The 21,642-nt window shown below is 38.1% G+C and overlaps 2 long non-coding RNA genes across 2 annotated transcripts in view; one reads left to right on the top strand and one right to left on the bottom strand.

Moving 5' to 3' along the window:
* LOC144022255 (uncharacterized) overlaps nucleotides 1-21,642 on the top strand; it is a 92,911-nt gene that overhangs the window by 54,772 nt on the left and 16,497 nt on the right. The window lies entirely within an intron of this gene.
* LOC144022257 (uncharacterized) overlaps nucleotides 9,835-21,642 on the bottom strand; it is a 49,987-nt gene continuing 38,179 nt past the window's right edge. Inside the window, exons 3-4 of the long non-coding RNA XR_013284295.1 lie at nucleotides 13,153-13,220; nucleotides 9,835-10,412 (exon numbers count right to left, since the gene is read on the bottom strand). This is a non-coding gene — a long non-coding RNA (uncharacterized LOC144022257). The remainder of the gene's footprint in view (nucleotides 10,413-13,152; nucleotides 13,221-21,642) is intronic.

Here is a 21,642-nt window from a genome sequence, read left to right as displayed (position 1 = left end):
CTTTCTCGACTTCCCTCTTTGCAGAGTTTTGTTGATTTAGCTGTGACTGGCTGCCTAACACAACATTGGCCAACTCCTCAAGGAGCTAAATACAGCTAAACCCGTTGCAGAATTATTCTATCACTGGACTCCAAGGGGAGCACAAAAAGGATGTATTTTAATTAAACAAAACCCGGGGGCTTCGGCATTACTATAACTTTACTGAGGTTGCGATGTTGAGATGGAAGGGGGAAAAAAAAGAACAAATGGGGATGTGTTCAGTGCAGATACAGAACAATTATAACATCCGGAATCAGGTTGCTTTATGTATACACTACACTCAAATTCAAGAGATTACATAACAGCGGAATTTGTCTGACCATGATTCGACACGTGATATTGTGACCTTATTTTGTTTGTTTGTTTTGGATTGAAGGGACTTCATGAATTTATCATATTTGCCCAGCTTTGCTTAAAGCAAATGAACTCAACTTTCAAGATATCTTTAAAAGGAGAAACTAATCTACAATAGTTCTGGGCCTGTGGACAATGAATGTACCTTGTCGCAACAATGCAACAAGCTTTTAGAAAATCAGAAAGCATAATTTCTGGTTATACCATTTACTTGGCAGATATTTATGTGATGAGTTTTATTATTTATATATTTACAGATTTAACAATATTACTGTATATTATTATTGTTCTTGTTGATTGATTGATTGATTGATTGATTGATTGATTGATTGATTGATTGATTGATTGATTGATTGATTGATTGATTGATTCATTCATTCATTCATTCATTCATTCATTGAACATGTATTTCAAACATGCAGTAAAAAAGTCATAAAAATTACTAACAGGGGTCAACAAGCTTTTTCAAACTGAATGCTACTTCTTGGCTATTGATTAGCATGATTGGGGTATCAGTTTGATACAGACTTCCGAATTAAAAAAATAAATAAAAAATGCTCAAATTACCATTTATTATTAATAATTAATGATAATTTCTGTCAAGACACTGGTTAATGATTTCACATAATGATTGGGAGACAAATAAATACCAGCATGCATCACTTTTATCAACCTCTGCCAGTGTTAACATTTTCAAACGATCACTTATCCAACATCTACTCATTCCTTGAACTTCTTGAGTTCTTGTCTTTACTAGGGTTTATATGATATTCCTAGGAAATCACAATTTACCCCATCACCTATAGAACATTATGCACACTCTGGTACTCTAAATAATTATCAACATTCCTTTACCATCTCATCTTATCTCATAAATTCATTGTAATTATTTTTGATAATTTGTTTTTGCATATTTACAGTATGTTGGTATGATCACCGGGCATTCTTACGGTGAAGTGGTTGTTTTACTGATATAGCATAGGTACTGCAGCAAACGTCTAATAGACTCTAATAACAGGTGAAGGGCTTGGTCTCTCTCTCTCTCTCTCTCTCTCTCTCTCTCTCTCTCTCTCTCTCTCTCTCGCACACACACACTTTCTAGAGCGCAGGTTAACCCTGGAAATAAAAAATAAAAGCAATACATTGAGAACATGAGGGGAATCCAGAATGCCAGTTGCTGGTCGGAAAGATGGATTGCCTGAATTCTCCACCAATCACCAAACAACACATCGGCCGCAGCATTGATTGATGAAGTATTTAAGTCGTCAATCTCCCATCACCTTCTTTTCTTCTCTCTCGTTCACACAAATGGCTGGAGAAAAGCTATGCTGTGTCTGCAGATTGGAAGAACCCTGACCCATCAGACCCTTGTGAGATGCCGAGCTTCTCGGTTTTGAAGATCGAAATAAGAAGGGTTGCTGTCCAGTTTAGTCATGCAAAAAGACAACTTGTTTGAAACAGACTCAGTGTAATCTGAATTTTAACCTGTTAACCAAACATGACACCTTTGTGGTTGGTGGATTGATTTGAGTAGTACCATATAGAGAGTGTACAGTATGTATTTACTTCAACCCACACAGTCCAACATAACAGGCCTCCGTGTATAATAACTAAGCCCAATAATATTGATTTAAAAATCATGATTAACAATAATGGCATTGATAAAAATGGAACATTAGCCCTCACCTTTAACCTTATTTGTAGACATTTTTGTACTCAGTGATGTATTCAATATCATAATCATGCTTGAGTACACTTTGCTTGGAAAAAAAAAAAAAGCAAAACATTGATTTGAGTGTGCAAATAAGCGGAGCGAGAGAGAAAAAAAATCACACCTGCATTATATTGTGTTGACAGTGCATTGGAGAGCAAACACATCACCGGGCTCTTGTGGAGTTATGGAGATACCATTGATCCAGCAGTTAACCCATTTTCCTGCATTGGTAAATGCACAAAGCTCCTTCCCCCGCCCACCTCATCCATTGTGTCCCTTTACTAATATGATACCCCCCGAAGGTTCTCCAAAGACCTCATTTCTAATCAATGCATGTGGTTGGTGGGATCATCCTGTCTCTGCAAATTAATGACTTCACTTTTTTTCCCGTGGTTTCATTCCATCGATTTGTTTTATTAGCCCATTGATCTCCATGCACCCACCATCGCCCTGAAGCTCTCAAGCCAACACTCTGCTTCCTATTTGTTCACTGTACAGAACAGAATATCTGAATAGGTATGCACTTTACTTTTTAAACTTAAACGTGTTACATGCCTGTTGTGAGATTTATTGTGATGTCTTTTATCATGTCTGGTTTGATCATATTCGCATTCTGACCTGCATTTAAACTCATGATTTCAGTGAAGCACTTTGACCGAATATCTTGATGTTTTTCATTTTTACTTGAATTGTCATGGTTTTATCCATACCGACATTCAACTGGCCAGAGCTCGGTGGTCTTATTACCAGCCATATCTAACGCTCTCCCCTTTAATTCCCTTTGAGATGTGAACAAAAGGATAGGAAGTGCTTTACTCTGACAAGTCAGACTTCACTTCACAAGAGGAATTACTGCTTTTCATTTTCTGTCACTGGAGCGTTTTAGTGAGGTGCCCCACGACTAGCGTAACGATGAACTTTCTCACTTGTTTATAACTTCAACCATGCACAAAGGCTTGATTCACAGTGTTTGAATATGGAAAAGAAAAAAAAAGTTGGCATGTGTACGGGCATTTCATATTATTGATGCAGAAAAAAAGCACAAATAATTACTGTGGAAACTTTATATAAAACATGTATGCTATATAACAGGTCACCTATTAAAAACACATTCTAAATTCTGTCTGCTTGTTTTATTCCTATGTCCTTAAAAAGTCAAAATGCAGATTGATTGGATATACTTTATATTTTTCATTATCAGGTTTGAATTTTCCTTTCTCAGGCTGCAGTTAACTGAAATGACTTGTAATTGACAGCATTCCAATTTGCTATAATGCATATTGACAAGCCACAATGCTTCTGGGGAGATGCTGTTTGGATAGATGAGACAAAACCGGAGCTTTTTGGCAAGTCACACCATTGCTATGTTTACAGATCAAAATTGCAGCATACAAAAGAAAAACAAACTGTACCTACTGTGAACCGTTGGGAGTTCAGTCTGTGCTGGTTACAATGAAATCGAAAGACTATCGAGGCATTCTGTTGTGAAATGTGCTGCTCAGTGAAAGAAAGCATGGTCTTGGCCACAGGTCAGGAGTCCTCCAAAAAGGATACAAATCGAAAACCCAAAGCTAAAAAAATAACCAAAAATGACTCAGACGAAAACATCAGATTCTTCTGTGGCTTTCTCTGAGGCCTGATCTACAAATCTGATTCAACATCTGTGGAAGGAGCTGAAGTTTGGTGAAGTCACACTTCAAACTTGGGACAGCTAGCCAAAATACCTCTTGGCAAGTCGAAGGATCTCATAGATAATTACAGGAATCAATGCAATGCGGAGTTTGCCTCTAAAGGTTGTGTGACAGTGTACCATCAACAAAGAGTACCATCCTTTTTGCCCAGGCCAGTTTTTATTAGTCCAAGGCTCGAAATAAGTGGTTTTGCACCGCAATCTGCGAGCCAAAATTAGCATCGGAGACCTGGAAAATAGCACTTTTTTTTTTAAACACACAATTACATAATCCTATAAAGGGGGTACTTCTGCGTTCGGGTAAACAGATTGAACCACTTTGGGTGGTTTGGTGCCGCTCGCCTCTGGAGTGGTACGTCTTTTTGATGTAGGCTATTTTTTTTACCATGTCTTTTTCAAAACGTGTGAAATTACAACTGAGACAGAATCCAAATTCTGACTTTTGTTGTGCCGCAATGTGTGATGTCTGGAAGATTCAGTTTCCATCATTGCCAATTTTACAATCAATACACACAACAGTGTGTCGTCATCATAACAATAGTAGCGATATGTGGTGGTCTTTCTTGTCTCTGGGTTTTAAGTCATAAAGGTGGTTAAAAACCAGGGTGGAAAGGCCCCAAACGTGGATGAAAAGCTGAGTACGCCATAGAATGGACCAATCACAAGCGATGCTACGTACCGCCATCTACGGCGTGCGAGAATTGTCGACGTGTGCGCTGCACCCGGCCACGAGCTACGCGGTACTTCAAATTCATGACCGGCGTAGATCATTAACAAAAGAGCAAACGCAGGAGTATAAACCAGGATTAAGTCTGTATAAAAATAAATTATTTTTCTATTGGCACCAATGACTGAAGGTTTGAAAATAATTAGTAGAAGAGAACTCTCTAATGAAAAAAAAAGATTCAATTATTGCTTAAATTAAATATGTTATTCTACTTGACAAAAGTAAAGCAATTGATGGGTGATCTATCATGGCAGAATACCACCCTCACCAAAATTCAGTTGGGATAGGCTTAATCTCAACAGCGGCCGCCAACAGGATGAGTGGTACAAAATGAATGAGCGAATTAACTGCTTTTGTGAAAACGACCATAGGACAACAGAGCTTATCAGAGGGGTGAAACACTTTGCACAACACGGGAATCCTTTCGGGGATTCTGGCACCATTTCCCAGCCCTTTCATCTGGCTCCCTGATGGTCCAGCTATTACTGTACTACCCCAGTGTTTGAGAGGATTCTCCGTGCCTGTATAGGCCTGGAGGCTGCTGAGATCTGGGAACACTGGCACCATCAAATAGCATTGGGCAATTAGATGTACACTCAAGAACAAATGTGGTAAACATTAGACACAACAAGGCTCTTCATGTGAACAAGTTAGAGGTTAGAAAGCAACAAACGTTAGAGTATCTATCTTCTGAGTTCAAAATTGGTAGCCTAAATTCTTGATTAGTATTTGCAAGTTTAATTATTAAGCTATAGCAGCATATTATTTAATTTGTTTTTAATTCAACTATGATTTCTGTTATTTGTAGAAAATTAAACACATAACAAGAAGTGAAAGTTGCATATGCATAAAAAATAATTCAAAGAGTAGCATATCATACATTTCAACAACAAAAAAAGCACTTTTAGTAAGTTGTGTATCCTGTTATGTTTATAATTAAATGAGCCTATTTCAATACTTAACTTATTACTGTGACGTGGCACGTGGCGTTTTCTCAGTTGTGAGAAACATGACAGCGGCGGTTTCTCATGTAAAGGGAGCACGATGAAGAGGCCCCATTCTACTTTTGTGGTGAAAGGTGACATAACCCATAATTCCACTCTAACCACAATGTTCTTTGATCGGATGTTCCTCTGTGATGCTGGGAAGGGGTTTCACATGACCGAAAGGGAACCAATGATAGAGCATAGATTTGTAGAGCTTTAATATCCATCCGTCTGTTCATCCATCCATCCATCCAGCTCGCCATCCATTATCTGAAGCGTTTATGAGGGTCGAGGGTGTGCTGGAGACTATCCCAGCTGTCTTCAAGCAGTAGGTGGAGTACACCCTGAATTGGTTGCTAGCCAATCACAGGGCAAACACAGACAATCATTAATATTGTAATTGAAAAAAAAAACTGATTTGATTTTAGACTGAATAATAAAACAAAAAATGCAAAAGTAATGCAAAATATACAATTACAATTTTGATTTAATCCTCTTAGCTGTAGATGATGAGTTGGCCTGTGATTGGTTGGAGTTTAAAGGGATGGACCCTAGTGTGCCAGGTACGTAAATAATTACATTTTTAGATTTATAGAGTGGTTCTTAACCTTGTCAGAAGTACTGAACTCCACCAGTTTTGCATTCACCGAACCCTTCTTTATTGAAAAGTCAAGTCAAATAAAATATGATAAATAAATAAATAAATAAAAAATAAATAAATAAATAAATAAATAAATAAATAAATAAATAAATAAATAAATAAATAAATAAATAAATGAACAGAGAGGGCGGCACAGTGGATGTCTGGTTAGCACGTCCCCCTCCCAGTACTGGAGGACACAAGTTCGAGGCCAGGGTGGAGTTTGCATGTTCTCCCCGTGCCCGTGTGGGTCTTCTCCGGGTACTCCGGTCTCCTCCCACATTCCAAAGACATGCATGGCAGGTTAATTGGGCGCTCCAAAATTGTCCCTAGGTGTGCTTGTGAGTGCGAGTGGTGGTTCGTCTCTGTGTGCCCTGCAATTGGCTGGCAACCAGTTCAGGGTGTACACCGCCTACTGCCCGAAGCCAGCTGGGATAGGCTCCAGTACCCCGGAACCCTTGTGCAGAACAGGCGGTTAAGAAAATGGATGGATGGATGGATGGATGGATGGATGGATGGATGGATGGATGGATGGATGGATGGATGGATGGATGGATGGATGGATGAAAAGAGAGAGTAGCCTTTGTAGGCTTTTCATCAAATATGACTCTCTTCACCTTGAATTCAGAAAGTATTGTGTTCTTGTATTTTCCATCTCCATACAGCTTAAGGAAGTGTTCCTTTAGTTTTGCTAGATAGCGAGTTGTGCTAAACTGGAATTGTTCAACTTGGCATTGCAAATCATGCAGTTCACAATACTCAACTATTTCTATATAGTACACTTTAAAATAATCACAACTGTTTTCTTAAGGTGGAACCCAAGGGCAGCAGATACAATGACAAAAGCAGAGGCCCCAGAATTGAACCCTGTGGAACGCCATACATTTCGTGATACATGTAAATTCATATTGTACATATTCGTGTGACTTCTTTCTTTTTATGCCTGACATAGTATGATCATGTGTTCATAATACATATTATAAATTATAATAAAGAAATCGCACGACGTACCATCACAACAGCCACAAGTCAACTACTGAGTGCACCAAATTCCCTGCAGCACAGATAAGCCATGCAATGTAGTGTGATCACAGGCAACCAATGACGGCCAAGCAGGGTATATCATCATGAATCATTTGAGTGGGATGTGTCTTGATCTCGGCTCAACCGCTGAGACTGACTCACCGTATCCCTGGGATTAAATCGAACCCAGGTTAAAAACCAATGTTATAGAGCTACAATGCAGATAAAATTTTACGTTTACCACAGGTATCAGTGGTCATGGAAAGGGGAGCAGTGGAAAAAGCAAAAATGAATGATTTTAGCTCTCAGGGAAAAAAAAAAAAAAGCAAGGTCCACATTAGCTTGAATAGGAGCACAAAAGAGAGAAAAAGGCAAACAAGACACAAAATAACATTGTCAACAGGACCCCTAGTGAGGAATTCCTATTTCATATATTTAATTATCCCTGTCAGATGGAAAAGAAGTGAGACAAAGCTGTCTTTGTTCTCCCTCTTCATCCCCCGTATGTCTGCCAATTAATTTCAGCATGTGAATATGACTAATTGTCTCTTTGCAGCCACATAAATAATCATTTTGGTCCATGCTGAAGAGGGGGTGGTATGTTGATGTGCCAATTTATGATATTTTAGCACAATGGAACATGCACAATTCAGGTGATCATGTTAGCAGAGTGATGCAACCTCTTTGTCGGCATTGCCCTCTGCCCCAGTCTTGCAGTGAGCATAATGCTTCTGTACTTTCCCTCTTTTGTAAACCAGGGGATTTGGAAATGTTCTTTGTTTGGAGTGGCGATATTAGCATCATAATTACACAGAGAGATTTCACTGACAACATGTAATGCATATTCATGGTTTTTTTTTTTGTTTAAATATGGAGCTTGATTAATAGAAAAACATCTCTGAAACCCAGAGCATCCATAAACCATAGCACAATTTTGAAGATTGCTATGTGTATAGTTACATGGTTTTAATGAAGGCCTCTTGTACTTGAATGAAAATGGTTGTAGCAAGTAAACACTTTTTCCTTTTCCTTTATACTTGAGTGTTTTACCCACTCAACAAACATCTTTAGAACATAAAAGTATTGCACTAAGGCTTGATTGATTGATTATATATGAATTTAATGATTGTATAATTAATTAGTGTCCTATTCACTTGAAGAGGCCTTGTTTTCTCCTTTATCTGGAGGAAGGTCAAACATATGCAGTCTTACTGAAAGGATGTTACCATTATTGACATGGGAATAACAAGCCCTGAAAAGATAGTTCTTTAAGTGATGTGTGTTGTTTATTTGAACAATTTCTGCACAACATTGGCCAAAACGAAAAACAATGGGCTCTATATTTGTAGACAGTGCAGCTGTGCTCGAGCGTAAAAACCTGATTTTTATGTCGACGCAAGGCTCAATTCCACTGTTTTTGGAATTTCGTTCATCTTCCTGAGCCATGATGGCTGTTTCCTTTGACATGCGCCCTGACAATTTGGTAGCTGAAAGTAGACTAAAGTGTGCCTTCTGGAACAATGTCTAACTATTGGCACAGGGGATGTAATACGATTTGATTGAGCTGCAGGCAAGTCGGGGTTATTATATTTGCTGCTTCTCATGAATATCCAAAATGTGCTCACAGTGTCTCGCCAGTATTGGGTGCATGAAGAGTGCTGACGCCGTGGCTCCTGTGCCGTGTATCGCCGGACATAGAGGTAGCTGAAATGCGCAAATGGTGCGGTGCTGCTCTGCGGGGTTGTGGCAGAGAGGGGAACTACAGTGCAGTGCTGTAACGTAATGTATGATGTGGCACACACTTAAAAATATTAATTTACGAGCGGAATATGGTTTTTATGGACATCAAGTCAGCCCTTGTTCGTATCTACGAATGTTCGTAACTAGAGGACTACCTGTGCTTAGACGAACGTTTAGTGAATGAACCCTGATGATTGCGTCGGCACAAAAAAATGAAAAAGATATTCCCATGGAGTCAATACTTCATCATGACCAAGCCACCAAGCCACACTTGGAAAATAGTGTGCAGATCTGTGCATATGGAGCATGCAGCACACTCATCGCCAAACACATCTACACAGGCACAACAAATGTCTATGATAATTAGCAATTGGAGGGACCATTGTATTCTCCCAATAATCCAAACAATTATCATTTCTATAACCAAAGAAGCAAGACTTGAGACTTGATAAAGTTGAAAGACACAAAGTGGAAAAGCTGCTGTTCTCAGTAATAAAAGACCGAATGCACAAAATATGTGCAGCCAGCCACTTAAATCCAAGAGTTCTCAAAACTTTCCATCCATGTACATTTGCATTTTTTCTCAACAGTCAAGTGTCCAGAAAACACCAGAACAAAAGGAGTTAAAAAAGAAAAAAAATCAATTTGCATTTGGTGTATAAATAGTTCCAGGACAAGGGCTGTTAAGTTTGAAATTAACATGTAAACAGTTGGAAAGTCTGCCCTGCTAGCCCCTATCCCTTCCCTTAGCCCCCCCTCTGCTGAATCCCTTTTAGTGCCTTGATAAATATACATAAAGCCTCACACAAAGACCGTCTTGTTCCTTTAAATGGGATACTTTTTAATGGAGACATATATTTCCAGGATTATATCAGCATTCACTTGCAAATTTCCAGTTTTAATACTCCGGTTGAGGCAGTCTATGAATAAGCGTATCATGTGAATGCAGGGAACACCTGGTCCTGAGGGCTGGGCTATGAGAGGGCTTCAAGCTGACCTGGTGACAGTGCCAAGACTCCACTTGTTCCCAGCCATTCGCATTCTCCCCAACATTGCCAAACGCTGCAGACTGTGTACATGTAACTATGCTGCCATTTGGCACAGCAAAACGGGAAGATGACAACAAAAAAGGACAAGACACAAATAATTGTACGTTTTACACATTTTTGAACAAAGAACAGGTTAGTGTCATATGGAAAATAGTTTGTGTGTAGATGATTACTTTTGTCCGCATTTGTGTCTGGCCTACTGGTGGAGGTGACACGAGTTTAGAATTCAGTATTGTAACAAGGAAAACAATTAAGTTGCAGAGAGTTATTTTATACTTACTTGAGTAAGACGGGGGAGGGGGAGAAAGAGTTGTACTATTTGGAGGCAGAGGAGGAGAGAGGAAGGGGCACATGGGCTATTCGTATGCACCCCACATCCACTCGACACACAATCAGGCCTGTATTGCGTTTTGCAAATTTATACCCAGGATGTTGGTTTAGAGTGTTTCCCTGAAAAAAAAAAAAAAAAAAAAAAAGAGAGAAGGACTTTTTTTCAAGTGTCTGCTTTCATGACTAAGAGTGATTGAGGCACACAAACAAACCTTTGTTCCGAAGCTCACAGATGCAAAGCATGAGCTCGGACTTTTTGTATTCCACCACAACTTACATTTGCACGTTTTTTTTTAAGTAATGTTCTGAAATCAAAAGAGGAGAAATCAGAAAATAAAAAATGGTATGTATTTATTTGGGAATTTGGTTAACTAAGCTTACGCCCCAGGTTATAAGGGTATCTTGTGTATGTATTAAAATAAATAAATAAATAAATAAATAAATAAATAAATAAATAATAGCAACCAGTAGTTACCCTCTGCAATGGTCATTTCATTCATTCATTGAGCCCTTTTTTTTTTTTTTTTTTCAGAGGTGCTTAATATTGGGCAATGATGATGTCAAGCATGAGATGCTTGCAGTAAGTAAATTGTGGTTGCAGTTAAGCCATATTCATGTCAAATATCTGGAAAAAAAATAAATAAAATATATTTAAAAAAAACAAAAAAAAAACATTTCTGTAATAACATCAGCGATCAGCGTGTGCCAGATCAACACGTGTGAATGTCTTAATTCATTGGACTGCAGTAGTTTCCAACAACTTGTTTATGTCAGTTCTAATTTAAAGATTAGAGCACTTGACATTGGGAAGGAAAATCGCATGCAATGAAGTTTTCATAAATTTGCCATTTTACTCTATAGGTCGAGAGGGCGCAGAGTGAGTGAGAAAAAAAGGTTGAGGAATTATAGGACCCGTGTGTGATTGGCAGTTCTCTCAGCTCCCGAGGTTAGAGAGTTCAGAGAAAAGCCGATTATTCCTCTCCCTCAGGTCAAACCTTCATAAATAAACAAGGGGGACCGCCTGCGGCACAGTGTTTTAGTATGATTAGCATATCATACAAGCTATCGACAAGACACTTATCATATTACAGCACGGCATGCCGCAGAGCACACAGAGGTTACATGTACAGGGCAGCTGATCATACATCTCTGTTCATTAGAAAGGTCCTCGGGGAGAGAATAAATCATATCAGCACGTGGCGATGCCAGGCCAAGCGTTTGGCTTCAGCTCCGTAATGGATGTTAACAAGGGCCTTTCATAAACTGCAAAGGCGGCAAATTGGCTTGGTGCCTTGTATAGTTTCCCTTGGATTCAACACATCTTCATTATTGGCCAAGAAATCACAATTTTTCTTTTTCCCCCAAGGTGGACAAATGTACATTTTCTCCAATATTTAACCAGTTTTGGTTTCTGTAATAATAATAAATAAATAAATAAATAAATAAATAAATAAATAAATAAATACTATCTTCTACTAGGGGTGTCAGGCGATTATATTTTTAAGCGTAATTAATCGCATGACTTCAATAGTTAATTCACGATTAATCACAAATTTTATATCTGTTCTATATGTACAATAAAATGTACAATAAAAACATATTGTTCTATAACATAAAAGTAGAAATAAGTGTCAAACTAACACAAATATGGCTGCATCTAAAATTGAGTTAAAATTAAAAAGATGTACTGTACTGTAAAAAAATCGAGTGTGATATTGATTTGTGTTGTCCACTTCTCTGCCACTAGATGGCTTAATTGCATTTGTAAGACGGTGACAGCTCAATTATTTTTCTTTTCATATTAAGAGCTATCTAATCTTTAACATGAAGTTACTTGTGAAATTCTGTACTTTTTTAAAATTGTAAAATACAACTTGATTCCAGTCTCCACAAACATATGCATAATTATTCAATTTATTTCTGCTAAATTTTGACGTGGACGTGCCTGGTTTTCCAAATAAGGGGCGGTCATTAATTGCGTGTTAAAAAAAAAAGAAAAAAAAAGAGTGCCGTTAAAGGAACTTTAAAGTAACTCAAAATTAACACACTTATTCTGACACCCCTATCTACTAATCAATTACATGAAATAAAGAAGAAATGGTCCCAGTTTGGCACAGGCAGTCGGCAGCGGTTGATGAAATGAGTCAAAAGTTACAATTCCTTTCCATGTTGTGTCGTATAACTGCTTCATGGCAGTCGTCCCAAATCTCTGACACGCTACTCAGATTTCAATTTGGGCAAACTTCTCCCCATGGCTCATCTCACCAAGAACCACAATTAGTAGCCAACCACTCTGACCAAGGAGGAGCAGCAAATGACATCCACACCTAAGCCCTCCTAAGCCAGAAGAGTACCAAGCAGCCTCAACGATGCCGCTTGCAGTCAAGCATGGCCTCTTTAGGTGGCTCATATGCTGGAAATTGATATGTACTAACTGCTTTGAGCATTTTATTACCCGCTGGGAACCAGACCTGTAAGGGGTGACCAACTGGGTGAAAATACAGTAACTGAGATCAGTTTACAGTGCAAGAGTTGGATTTTGGGGTTAATATGTTACCTACCTCTCGGACCTTCCTGGGTGGAGTTTGCATGTTCTCCCCATGCCTGCGTGGGTCTTCTCCGTGTACTCCGGTCTCCTCCCACATTCCAAAGACATGCATAGCAGGTTAATTGGGTGCTCCGAATTGTCCCTAGGTGTGCGTGTGAGTGTGGATGGTTGTTCGTCTCTGTGTGCCCTGCGATTGGTTGGCAACCAGGCCAGGGTGTCCCCCGCCTACTGCCCAGAGCCAGCTGAGATAGGCGCCAGCAGCCCCCGCGATCCTTGTGAGGAATAAGCGGTCAAGAAATGGATGTTACCTACCTTGGTCACAGTGTTGTAGCCCAAAACAGGGATCAGACTGAAGATCATTTGGCAAAAGGTGAGTCATCCTAAATGGAGGGCAAAGGTTAAAATTGATGTAAATTGTGTGTGCGCACCAATCATTGCTATTCTCCCATCACTCCACCGCCCATATACTTTTCCAAACGCAGGTTTCTCATTGCCCCTTTTGATGCCATTCACCAAGCTCCCACCCACTCTGACACCCACCCCCATATTTCCCCCTCCTGTCGATGCAAATTAGAACTTCACACGTCGTGACAATCTGCCGGGTACTCTGTGATTTTACACGACCAATTAAGGCCCACTTGGCAGTTGTGTGAACAGTTTCATTAGAGGAGATAATATTGCAAAGTGAAATGATAAGCAATCATTATGATTAATGCAGAGACATTACATTGCCCGTTAATGAGGTGTAAATGATCTCATTATTTTTGAAAGAGTACAGATTAGATTAAAGCGGAGTGGACAGCACGCCTCTGTGTTCAGACAAGTTAGTGTTAATTAGGCCCAATCTCCAGGAGCAAATGAGCCGCAACCCTTTGGTAAACAATTAGGCTTCCATTGCCCAGGGCAATATGGCCAAGGATAGGCAAGCTAATAGATAGATGACTGCAGAGAGCCAGTATTAAAATCTAAATCTGTGTCATTGTTACAAATTCTCATCGGAGTTAGATAAATGATCTTGGGGATGCAATAATTATCGAGAAGATCATGCTGCTCAAAAACCGGTAAGAAGTAGCGTACCTACACAGGCCTAAATACTCTTCTTATATGAGTAATGCAGTTAAACAAAACTACAATGCCAAAACACCACATGCCTTATGGCCATTTTTATTTTTTTTGATAATCAGCACATCCAAATAAAAGTGAAATAAACATTTTCCACTTATTAAAAGATTTTCTTGTCAGAACATAAAGGGCCACATGTTGATTCTTTCTACGCATTTGGTTTTAAGATAACTGTAGGAAAAATACCATAAAATCCAGGGAATAACATCCGTGTATAAAACGCCCCACCCCCTAAAAATCATCCTTATGAGACATTTATTTTCACTGTACTTGTATATGATACGGTCCCTGATTTGTTGGTAGCCTTTACTGTCAGACTGAATAATATGAAGATTCAAAGAGTGTAAATGCTTTTAATTGCAGTGTGTTTTGAAATCAGTGTATCTACTGCCTACAGAGTAAATATCTAAACAATGTGAAAAATAAATTGTGTTTTATTACGTGCCCTCATGTGAGTGTTTCTCACAGGATTTTACAGTAAATATAATTTCATTGGGCATGACAAGTCTTAGTGGCCAACCAGAGCTGAGGGAAACCACATATGGTTTGTGTAGTACTAGTCATTAACATGAATGACATCACATGGATATTTTGACACAAGCAGCCAATCAGTGGATTGACTGACACATAAATTGGCCAATGACAATGCATGACCTGTGAGTGAGAGTCCAAACAATAACAGCATGAGAAAATGTGTAAGCCGGTACGACCAAAGAGAAACTGTTGTCTTTCTTTTGACTTTAGTATAAAATATGTTTAAGAACTGTATTATTACTTGTGAAAATCAACAAGATTTGATGCCGGAATATTGTTTATGGAAATGTATTTTGTTTTATTTTATTTTGCAGTCAGTTGGATGACAAATGCCAAGGAAATATTTCTTAATCCTGATCTTGCAAAAGAGAAATCCAGCTCTAGCTTCTTATGCTCACAAAAATAATAATAATAATAAAATTGCTGATTTATATTTAATCGAGTTGGTCATGCATTTAATTTGAATGTCTTACTTGAAAGTTTTTTTTTTAACCCCCCTCAAATCATGAAGACTTATTGCTTTGAATAGTATTCCTGTATCTAATCTGCAGACACATTGAAATAACATCAGTGGGAAATGTTTGCCTGTGACAACATTGATTTTACCTTGCTCTTGCTTTGTCTGAAGAGATATGTTAAGGTTATTCAAGAAAAAGTGATGCTGTAATCCTTGGAGTTATGCTTTAGAAGCATAGGCTCTTATCAGTGATTGATAACGCTTAACTCAAAAACATATAGAAGCATTAGGAATGTCAATATTTTGCTGTCGACTGAAGGTGACCCCTGGTTCCTCTGTTTGCTGTGTGTGCACGGAGGGCTTTGATGGTAAATTTGTAAGGGTGGTTATGTGGGGAGGCTATTATGGATTTGCTATCTAGCCTCAAGTGTTTGCGGCTGATTATGTGATTAAATCAATAATAATTTCTGTTTGGGCTCCTTTGCTCCTCTGCTTCATCTTCCTTTTCCTGTGTAGTTGAGCAGAACGGTGGGTGGGAACACATGCGCTTATATACGCATGCACCGAAATACATGCACAGGTCATTGCATTCAAATTTTCTGTATTTTGAAAACTTTGAAGGTGTAGTCACCTTTCATCCAAAATCAGATGGGATGGATGGATGGATGGATGGATGGATAACAAATTAGCAAAACTCAAAGATTCCCACACCTTATCTTGGGATCTTAATGTCTTTCTATTTTCGTTCCACTGTCTTTACGTAGCCTTCATACTTGGTTTGGTGCCAAAGTATGCCAACCATTGAGCCGCACATGCTTGCCTCTCCTGTTCTGCCAAGTTGGATGTTATGTCTAGACTGCAGGAAATGCAACATTACATTTGTTTACAACCAACAGGAACTAGAACCAGAAGCTGTTGCGAGATTAAAGGGTGCTACCCAGAGAAAATGTGTGTGGCTCAACCCCCGGCTTTGTCAACAATCGAGCCAATAAAGGGGAGGCAAAATGGAGGAACGGAGCAGAACTGCTGTTGCTATCTGTTAGATGAACAGTTTATGCTCAATGTCGCATTCTCAATCAAGATTGCAGGTGATGAATGAATGTCAGAAGTTGCGTGTTTTTGTCATCACTCCATTCTCGGTGACTTTAATTTATAACGTACACTCAGTTTGTCTGTGGCCACGCGTGTGTTGAGTGATTGTGTGTGGCTGTGTTAACTCAGAATCCCTCAGCAGCCTCTTAAATCTATACCCAATAAAAATCAGAGCAGGCTTGAAAAACAAAACTCAGGGAAACATCTGTAAAACATTGATTTTGCAGATTGCAAACCAGCTGCATGGCTAATGAGAAAAGAAATCATTTTTGATTAATTAAGCCAAAAATTGGAGACTCCGCTCTGCCACAAGGGAGATGACAAGTGCTACAGGCTTGATCACACAGGAGGAGGCGGACACGCCGCAGGAGCAAAGGAGCTGCCGCCTGCCAGCTTGCGAAGGAGAAGCAAGAAGAAACATGGCTTCTATTATGGAGATCAAAAAGGGGTTAAATTTTTTCCACTCGGTGACAGAAGCCTGTTGACCCATGGAATGTTGGTGAAACATTGAAGATTACAATCTTTAAATTGTAGTCGCTTTGTCTACTACAAAATGGCAGCCTCATTGGTGTGACCAGACAGCAACATAACATTAAAGTATTAAAAATACAGATTTATATACAGATACAGAAACACAGATTTTTTATTTTATTTTATTGTTTTTAATGACCAGTGCTAATAAATAACTTCAAAATACTTTTGCTGGTAAACAGTTTTCGAGCGTGTCTCGTTTTTTTTTGTTTTTTTTAACAGTGTTATTGGTACCCTTTGCAATTTCTGTAAACGGAAATGGAAATAGTAAGCTACTTACCATACAAAACCGCACTGCTTTATGGGAACTGAGCTTTGACTAACCACCCTCAAATCCTCTTCTATGGTATTGTTCCGCTCCGTGTCATTGTTATTGTCGTTGTTGTGGCGCATTTGTGGAAAACTTGACTTTTCACTAAAAGAACATTTATTTCAACGTATGATTTTGTACTGCAATGTTTTCTGTTGTTAATATGCTTTTATTAGCTTGGCTTCATTATCTTATAATCGTGTTAGCATTATTGATTTGTGAATGTACATTTCACTAACATAATTGAGGGGGAGGGGATTAATTGACTGGCTGTGACCCCAAATGAAGAAGCTTTTTGCTGGGAAGTGTGTCTTTTTCCTTGACTTCTTTGAAATACCTCCTTAACCAAGCGTAAAGCACATCATTATTATTGTAAATATTTTGATTTATTCATTTGATTTCTTTTTTGACAAATATATTTTCTTTGCCTTTTTTTTAGTTAGAAATATGATACAAAATTTTTTTTTTCTGGATAAAAGATCCTGAACCTTAAGTCAACAGTGCAAGATCTGTCATTTGTCTATCATTTCTTAATAAAAGAAAAAACTTTAACATTTAATATGTATATTTATGCTGTTGCAACTTTTGGCTTGCCCGCACGTACTTACTTGTACAGTTTTTACACCGGATACCCTTCCTAATACAATCCACCTTTTTATTTAATTAAATCCTTCTTCACCTGCATGAAATTCAGCAGCACTTACAACCATTCCTATGGCCAAATCGATATGCTTATTTGAATTATGTAAAATCCCATGAATAACAGTCAATTTAAAAGAAAAAGAGAAATGATACCAAATTAAGAGGGCTTAATAAAATAAAAATAAAAAAAGAACGTTTTTGTTTTTTTGTTTTTTGTTTAGACATTTAGTAGTACCTAGGAGTTGTTAATAATAATAGTAATAATAATAATAATAATAATAATTATTATTATTATTATTATTATTATTATTATTATTATTATTATTATTAGTAGTAGTAGTAGTAGTAGTAGTAGTATTTAATTAAAAAAACACAGATTTATGCATAACTCAATATTCTTCATATACTGAAACTAAAACTACAACATCTAAAGTCTACCTGTGCAGGCTCAGAAAGAGAAATATATATGTTTTATTAAAAAAAAAAAAAAAAAAAAAACTGTATCCAATCGTGGTTTGTTTCACTGGTTGCATTCAAGCATGCTTGTAATAGTTCTCGGAGCGTATTTGTTGAGAGGCCATGACAGCTACTGCTCGCAGCCATATGCCACTCACCGGCGAGGGGCGAAGTCGTGACATCACATCACCCCGTTGAATGCCGTCTCCCCTCTGACTCCCTCGATTAAACGCAGCATTTTTTATTTATTTTTTGATGAATCTGAGTCATTCTCGCAACTGTCCAGAGTCAATACTCATGGAAGGTCCATCAATCCCTAACAGGTGATGCACGTTTGCTGATGAACGACATGAGATAGGAGGAGGTTTATCCCGCTGCCTTTTTAAAAACATAAGCTAGCATGCATTGTAGCATGTTAGCCGTGTTAGCGTGAAATCATGCTCCCATATGTTTTAAACTAGCGTATGTTTTACCATGCCTGCTCCCAATAATGCGCCTTATGTGTGTGTTAAATACAGAAATAGCACACGTAACTGAGACTGTGCCTTTTAATACGGTGTGCCTTATGGTCGTGAAAATATGGTAAGAATTCTCCTGCTATATGAAAGCCAGAAGCTGGGCCGGATTATATCCTTGCCGTTTAAAGAAATAATAAATACATAATTAATGGAGTCAGGATGGCAGGCTTGCATCTCTAGGCTAGTAACTAATGAGTGTGAGTGACGACCTGTCGATGACGTGACGTCACATCCGCCCCAAACATGGTGACGAGCATTAAAATCAATAAGCAGAATTGTTTTGGCAAAAACAAGACTAGACACAAAAATGGGAGCACCGGGTATTTATCAAACTTTAAAATATATGCTCCGTTTCCCCATCAATACCTTGAAATGTTACTCTGGAGGTACAAACATAGTTAGATAATTAAAAGCAAAGAAAATAAATACAAGAAAAAAAATAGCTTACTAAGGGTGTATTCAGACCTGCACTGTTTGGTCCAGAGTTCGTTTCCCATGCTGATCCGGACCTTTTGTGCAGATCTGAATACACGCAAACGAATCCTGGTGCGGACCAAACAAGCGGACCCTCTGTTTCCAAACACGCTCGGTGCGGTTCGCTTCGCAGTCTAAGTACAAATCACGGCTGATCCGCTCCAACTACAGGACAAAATCACTCCCACACGTTATGAAAAGCCCATATCTATAAATTGAAAAGTAGTTAGTTTATTTAAATCCTGTATTTAAAAAGTGCATTTTCCTGAGTGAAACCGGCAGACAGGGACTTTAAAAATACTTTGAGCTTCATCATCAGTATGGAAAAAGAGTATAGTTTTTAACCTGAATTTAAAAGCATTTACACTTTATTTGTATCTTTTAAATCTTTATTCATTCATATTATTCAATCTGATAATAAAGGATACCAGCAAATGGGGGGACAGAATTATACACCCGTTAAGAGAAAGAAAATGCTTTTAATTAAGGGTGATTTTGTATTGTTAAATTGTTCTGCCTTTTGTGGAGGTCTGCAGTTGAAGATGAAAATGGTGAAATGGACATTGTGATCACAAGTTAGAGCCAATCAGCTAGCTCAAACTTATAGAGAGGCCACAAAAGCACACACGCGTGCACACCCCCCACACGCACTATAAGTAGCTGAAGTGCACTCACGACACACCTATCTCTTCAAGGCTATTAAATTCTTGTTTTGCCATGTGTTTTATTTGTTTTCAAATGTAGTAGAGGCCATGATTAGAATAGAATCATAGTGTTTATACATCAAAAGTCTGTTGGAGAATCGTACTTATTCTCTGAACACTGTTTTTCTCATCATGCATTGCCATCTTGACTATTCTCTGTCAGAAAAAAACCTCCTACCAACTAATGTCTTAACAGAATATTTGTGAATAAAGCGAAATTGCCACTTATTTACCGCTACTACCATCAAGTTATTTCACAGAATGTGATGTGACTCATGTCACATAATTATCAGTCTGACGTGACTGATCAATGTCAAAAAGGAAAACAAATATATCCTGATTCTATTTTTGATCAGCAGTTACTTGAGTATTTTCAGGTAGTTATAGTATAGCCGCAGCCTCTAGCAATTGGACTGCACATTTAAAACATATATGTATTGTAATTGTAAGGTGCTAATTCAAACTATTTACAGTATGTATCTGATTTTTTTTTCTTCAGCCAGTCAGTAATTAATTCATTATGACAACAGACTTTTCAATACTTAATACTAAAAACCACAAATGTGCAACAGTTTGTTCCATGTAAATGAGACATTTCATTGCCGTTGTGCTACATGTTAAATTCTTTACACTGTCGGACTTGGGTGGTTTCTTCCTTAAGCATTCACTGGATATAAACACACATAAACTCTGCTGACAGAGACTACAACATGCGCTCATAAACTGTTGCCTTTCACAGGAACTGCCCGTGATCTACACACAAATATATTAAAGATCATAAATCAGCTTCATAAAGGATGTCTGGGAGATTCAGTGTCTTTTTGAAAAATAAAACAGCAGAGAGAAACCTAAATCCTTGTGATTCATGTGTGCCTGAACCCTCACATAGCCATGGTAACCGGGGCAGTTTGCCATGCCATTTCGAGGAGCCCGCCACTGACATAAATGTAACAGTATTTAAGTCTGGCACCTTCCTTTGTTTCGGGTGAAAGAAAAATAAAGCTTCAACATCCAAAAAGAAGACAACATTTTCAACATTCAGAAGAACATAAGTTGGGGAAATGTTTTATGTATGACTAAAATTATATCAGTTTCCATATAAAATGCTATTTTTATACATACCGGCTGACATGCATATGGATGAGAATTTTTGCAAATATATTTCTAATACTATCTACTCACAAGAGATTAATAAATGTTCCATTATTTATTGAACAATCTTACAGTGAACATTTAGACCCCTGACTCCAACAATAGGCACAATTGCACAATGCATCAAAATAAAAAAAAACAAATAATGAGAGTTGTAAAATATTGTGTGTGTGATTACTAAGTATATTAATACGACGGCGTATTAGGGCCACGTACAAATATATATATATTTTTTGAGGGCGGGGTCAATATGACAAGAAAAAAAAGTGGCAAATTTGCCACTTTTTAATATGACGAGAAAAAAAAGTAGCAAATTTGCCACTTTTTTTTTCTCACGGCGCGGCTGTTTGTGTCGACAGAAAGGAAACGCATATGTCACGCTACACAAGTCACAGTTTGCAAAATGTCTACGGAGGAAGCACTCCTTAAAATGCACTTTTCAAACAAGGAGATATTAATTGCTTTAGCAGAGATTAACAATATCATAGTTGCAAATTTGCCACTTTTTTCGCGCCATATTGACCCCGCCCCCTAAAAAATATATATTTGTACGTGGCCCTAATACACGGTCGTATATTAACATAATATTTCACAATACTTTTAAAATAAATACATAAATAAAGAGGATGAAGGCAAGTTTTTTTTGTTTGCTTTTGGCAGAGTCTGCACAGATTTTCCCATCCCATCAGCTTAACTGACTTTGTCAATAACACTCACGAAAAAGACAGAATGATAAATGTAGTGTACAGTCTTACCAGCAAAGAAGGAGAGACAAGTTGAAAAATATTGAATAAATATAAAGATTCGTTT

Source organism: Festucalex cinctus, chromosome 7, assembly GCF_051991245.1.
Source record: "Festucalex cinctus isolate MCC-2025b chromosome 7, RoL_Fcin_1.0, whole genome shotgun sequence".
In the NCBI taxonomy this organism is placed as follows: Eukaryota; Metazoa; Chordata; class Actinopteri; order Syngnathiformes; family Syngnathidae; genus Festucalex; species Festucalex cinctus.
This window is presented reverse-complemented; position numbering and strand designations above follow the sequence as displayed.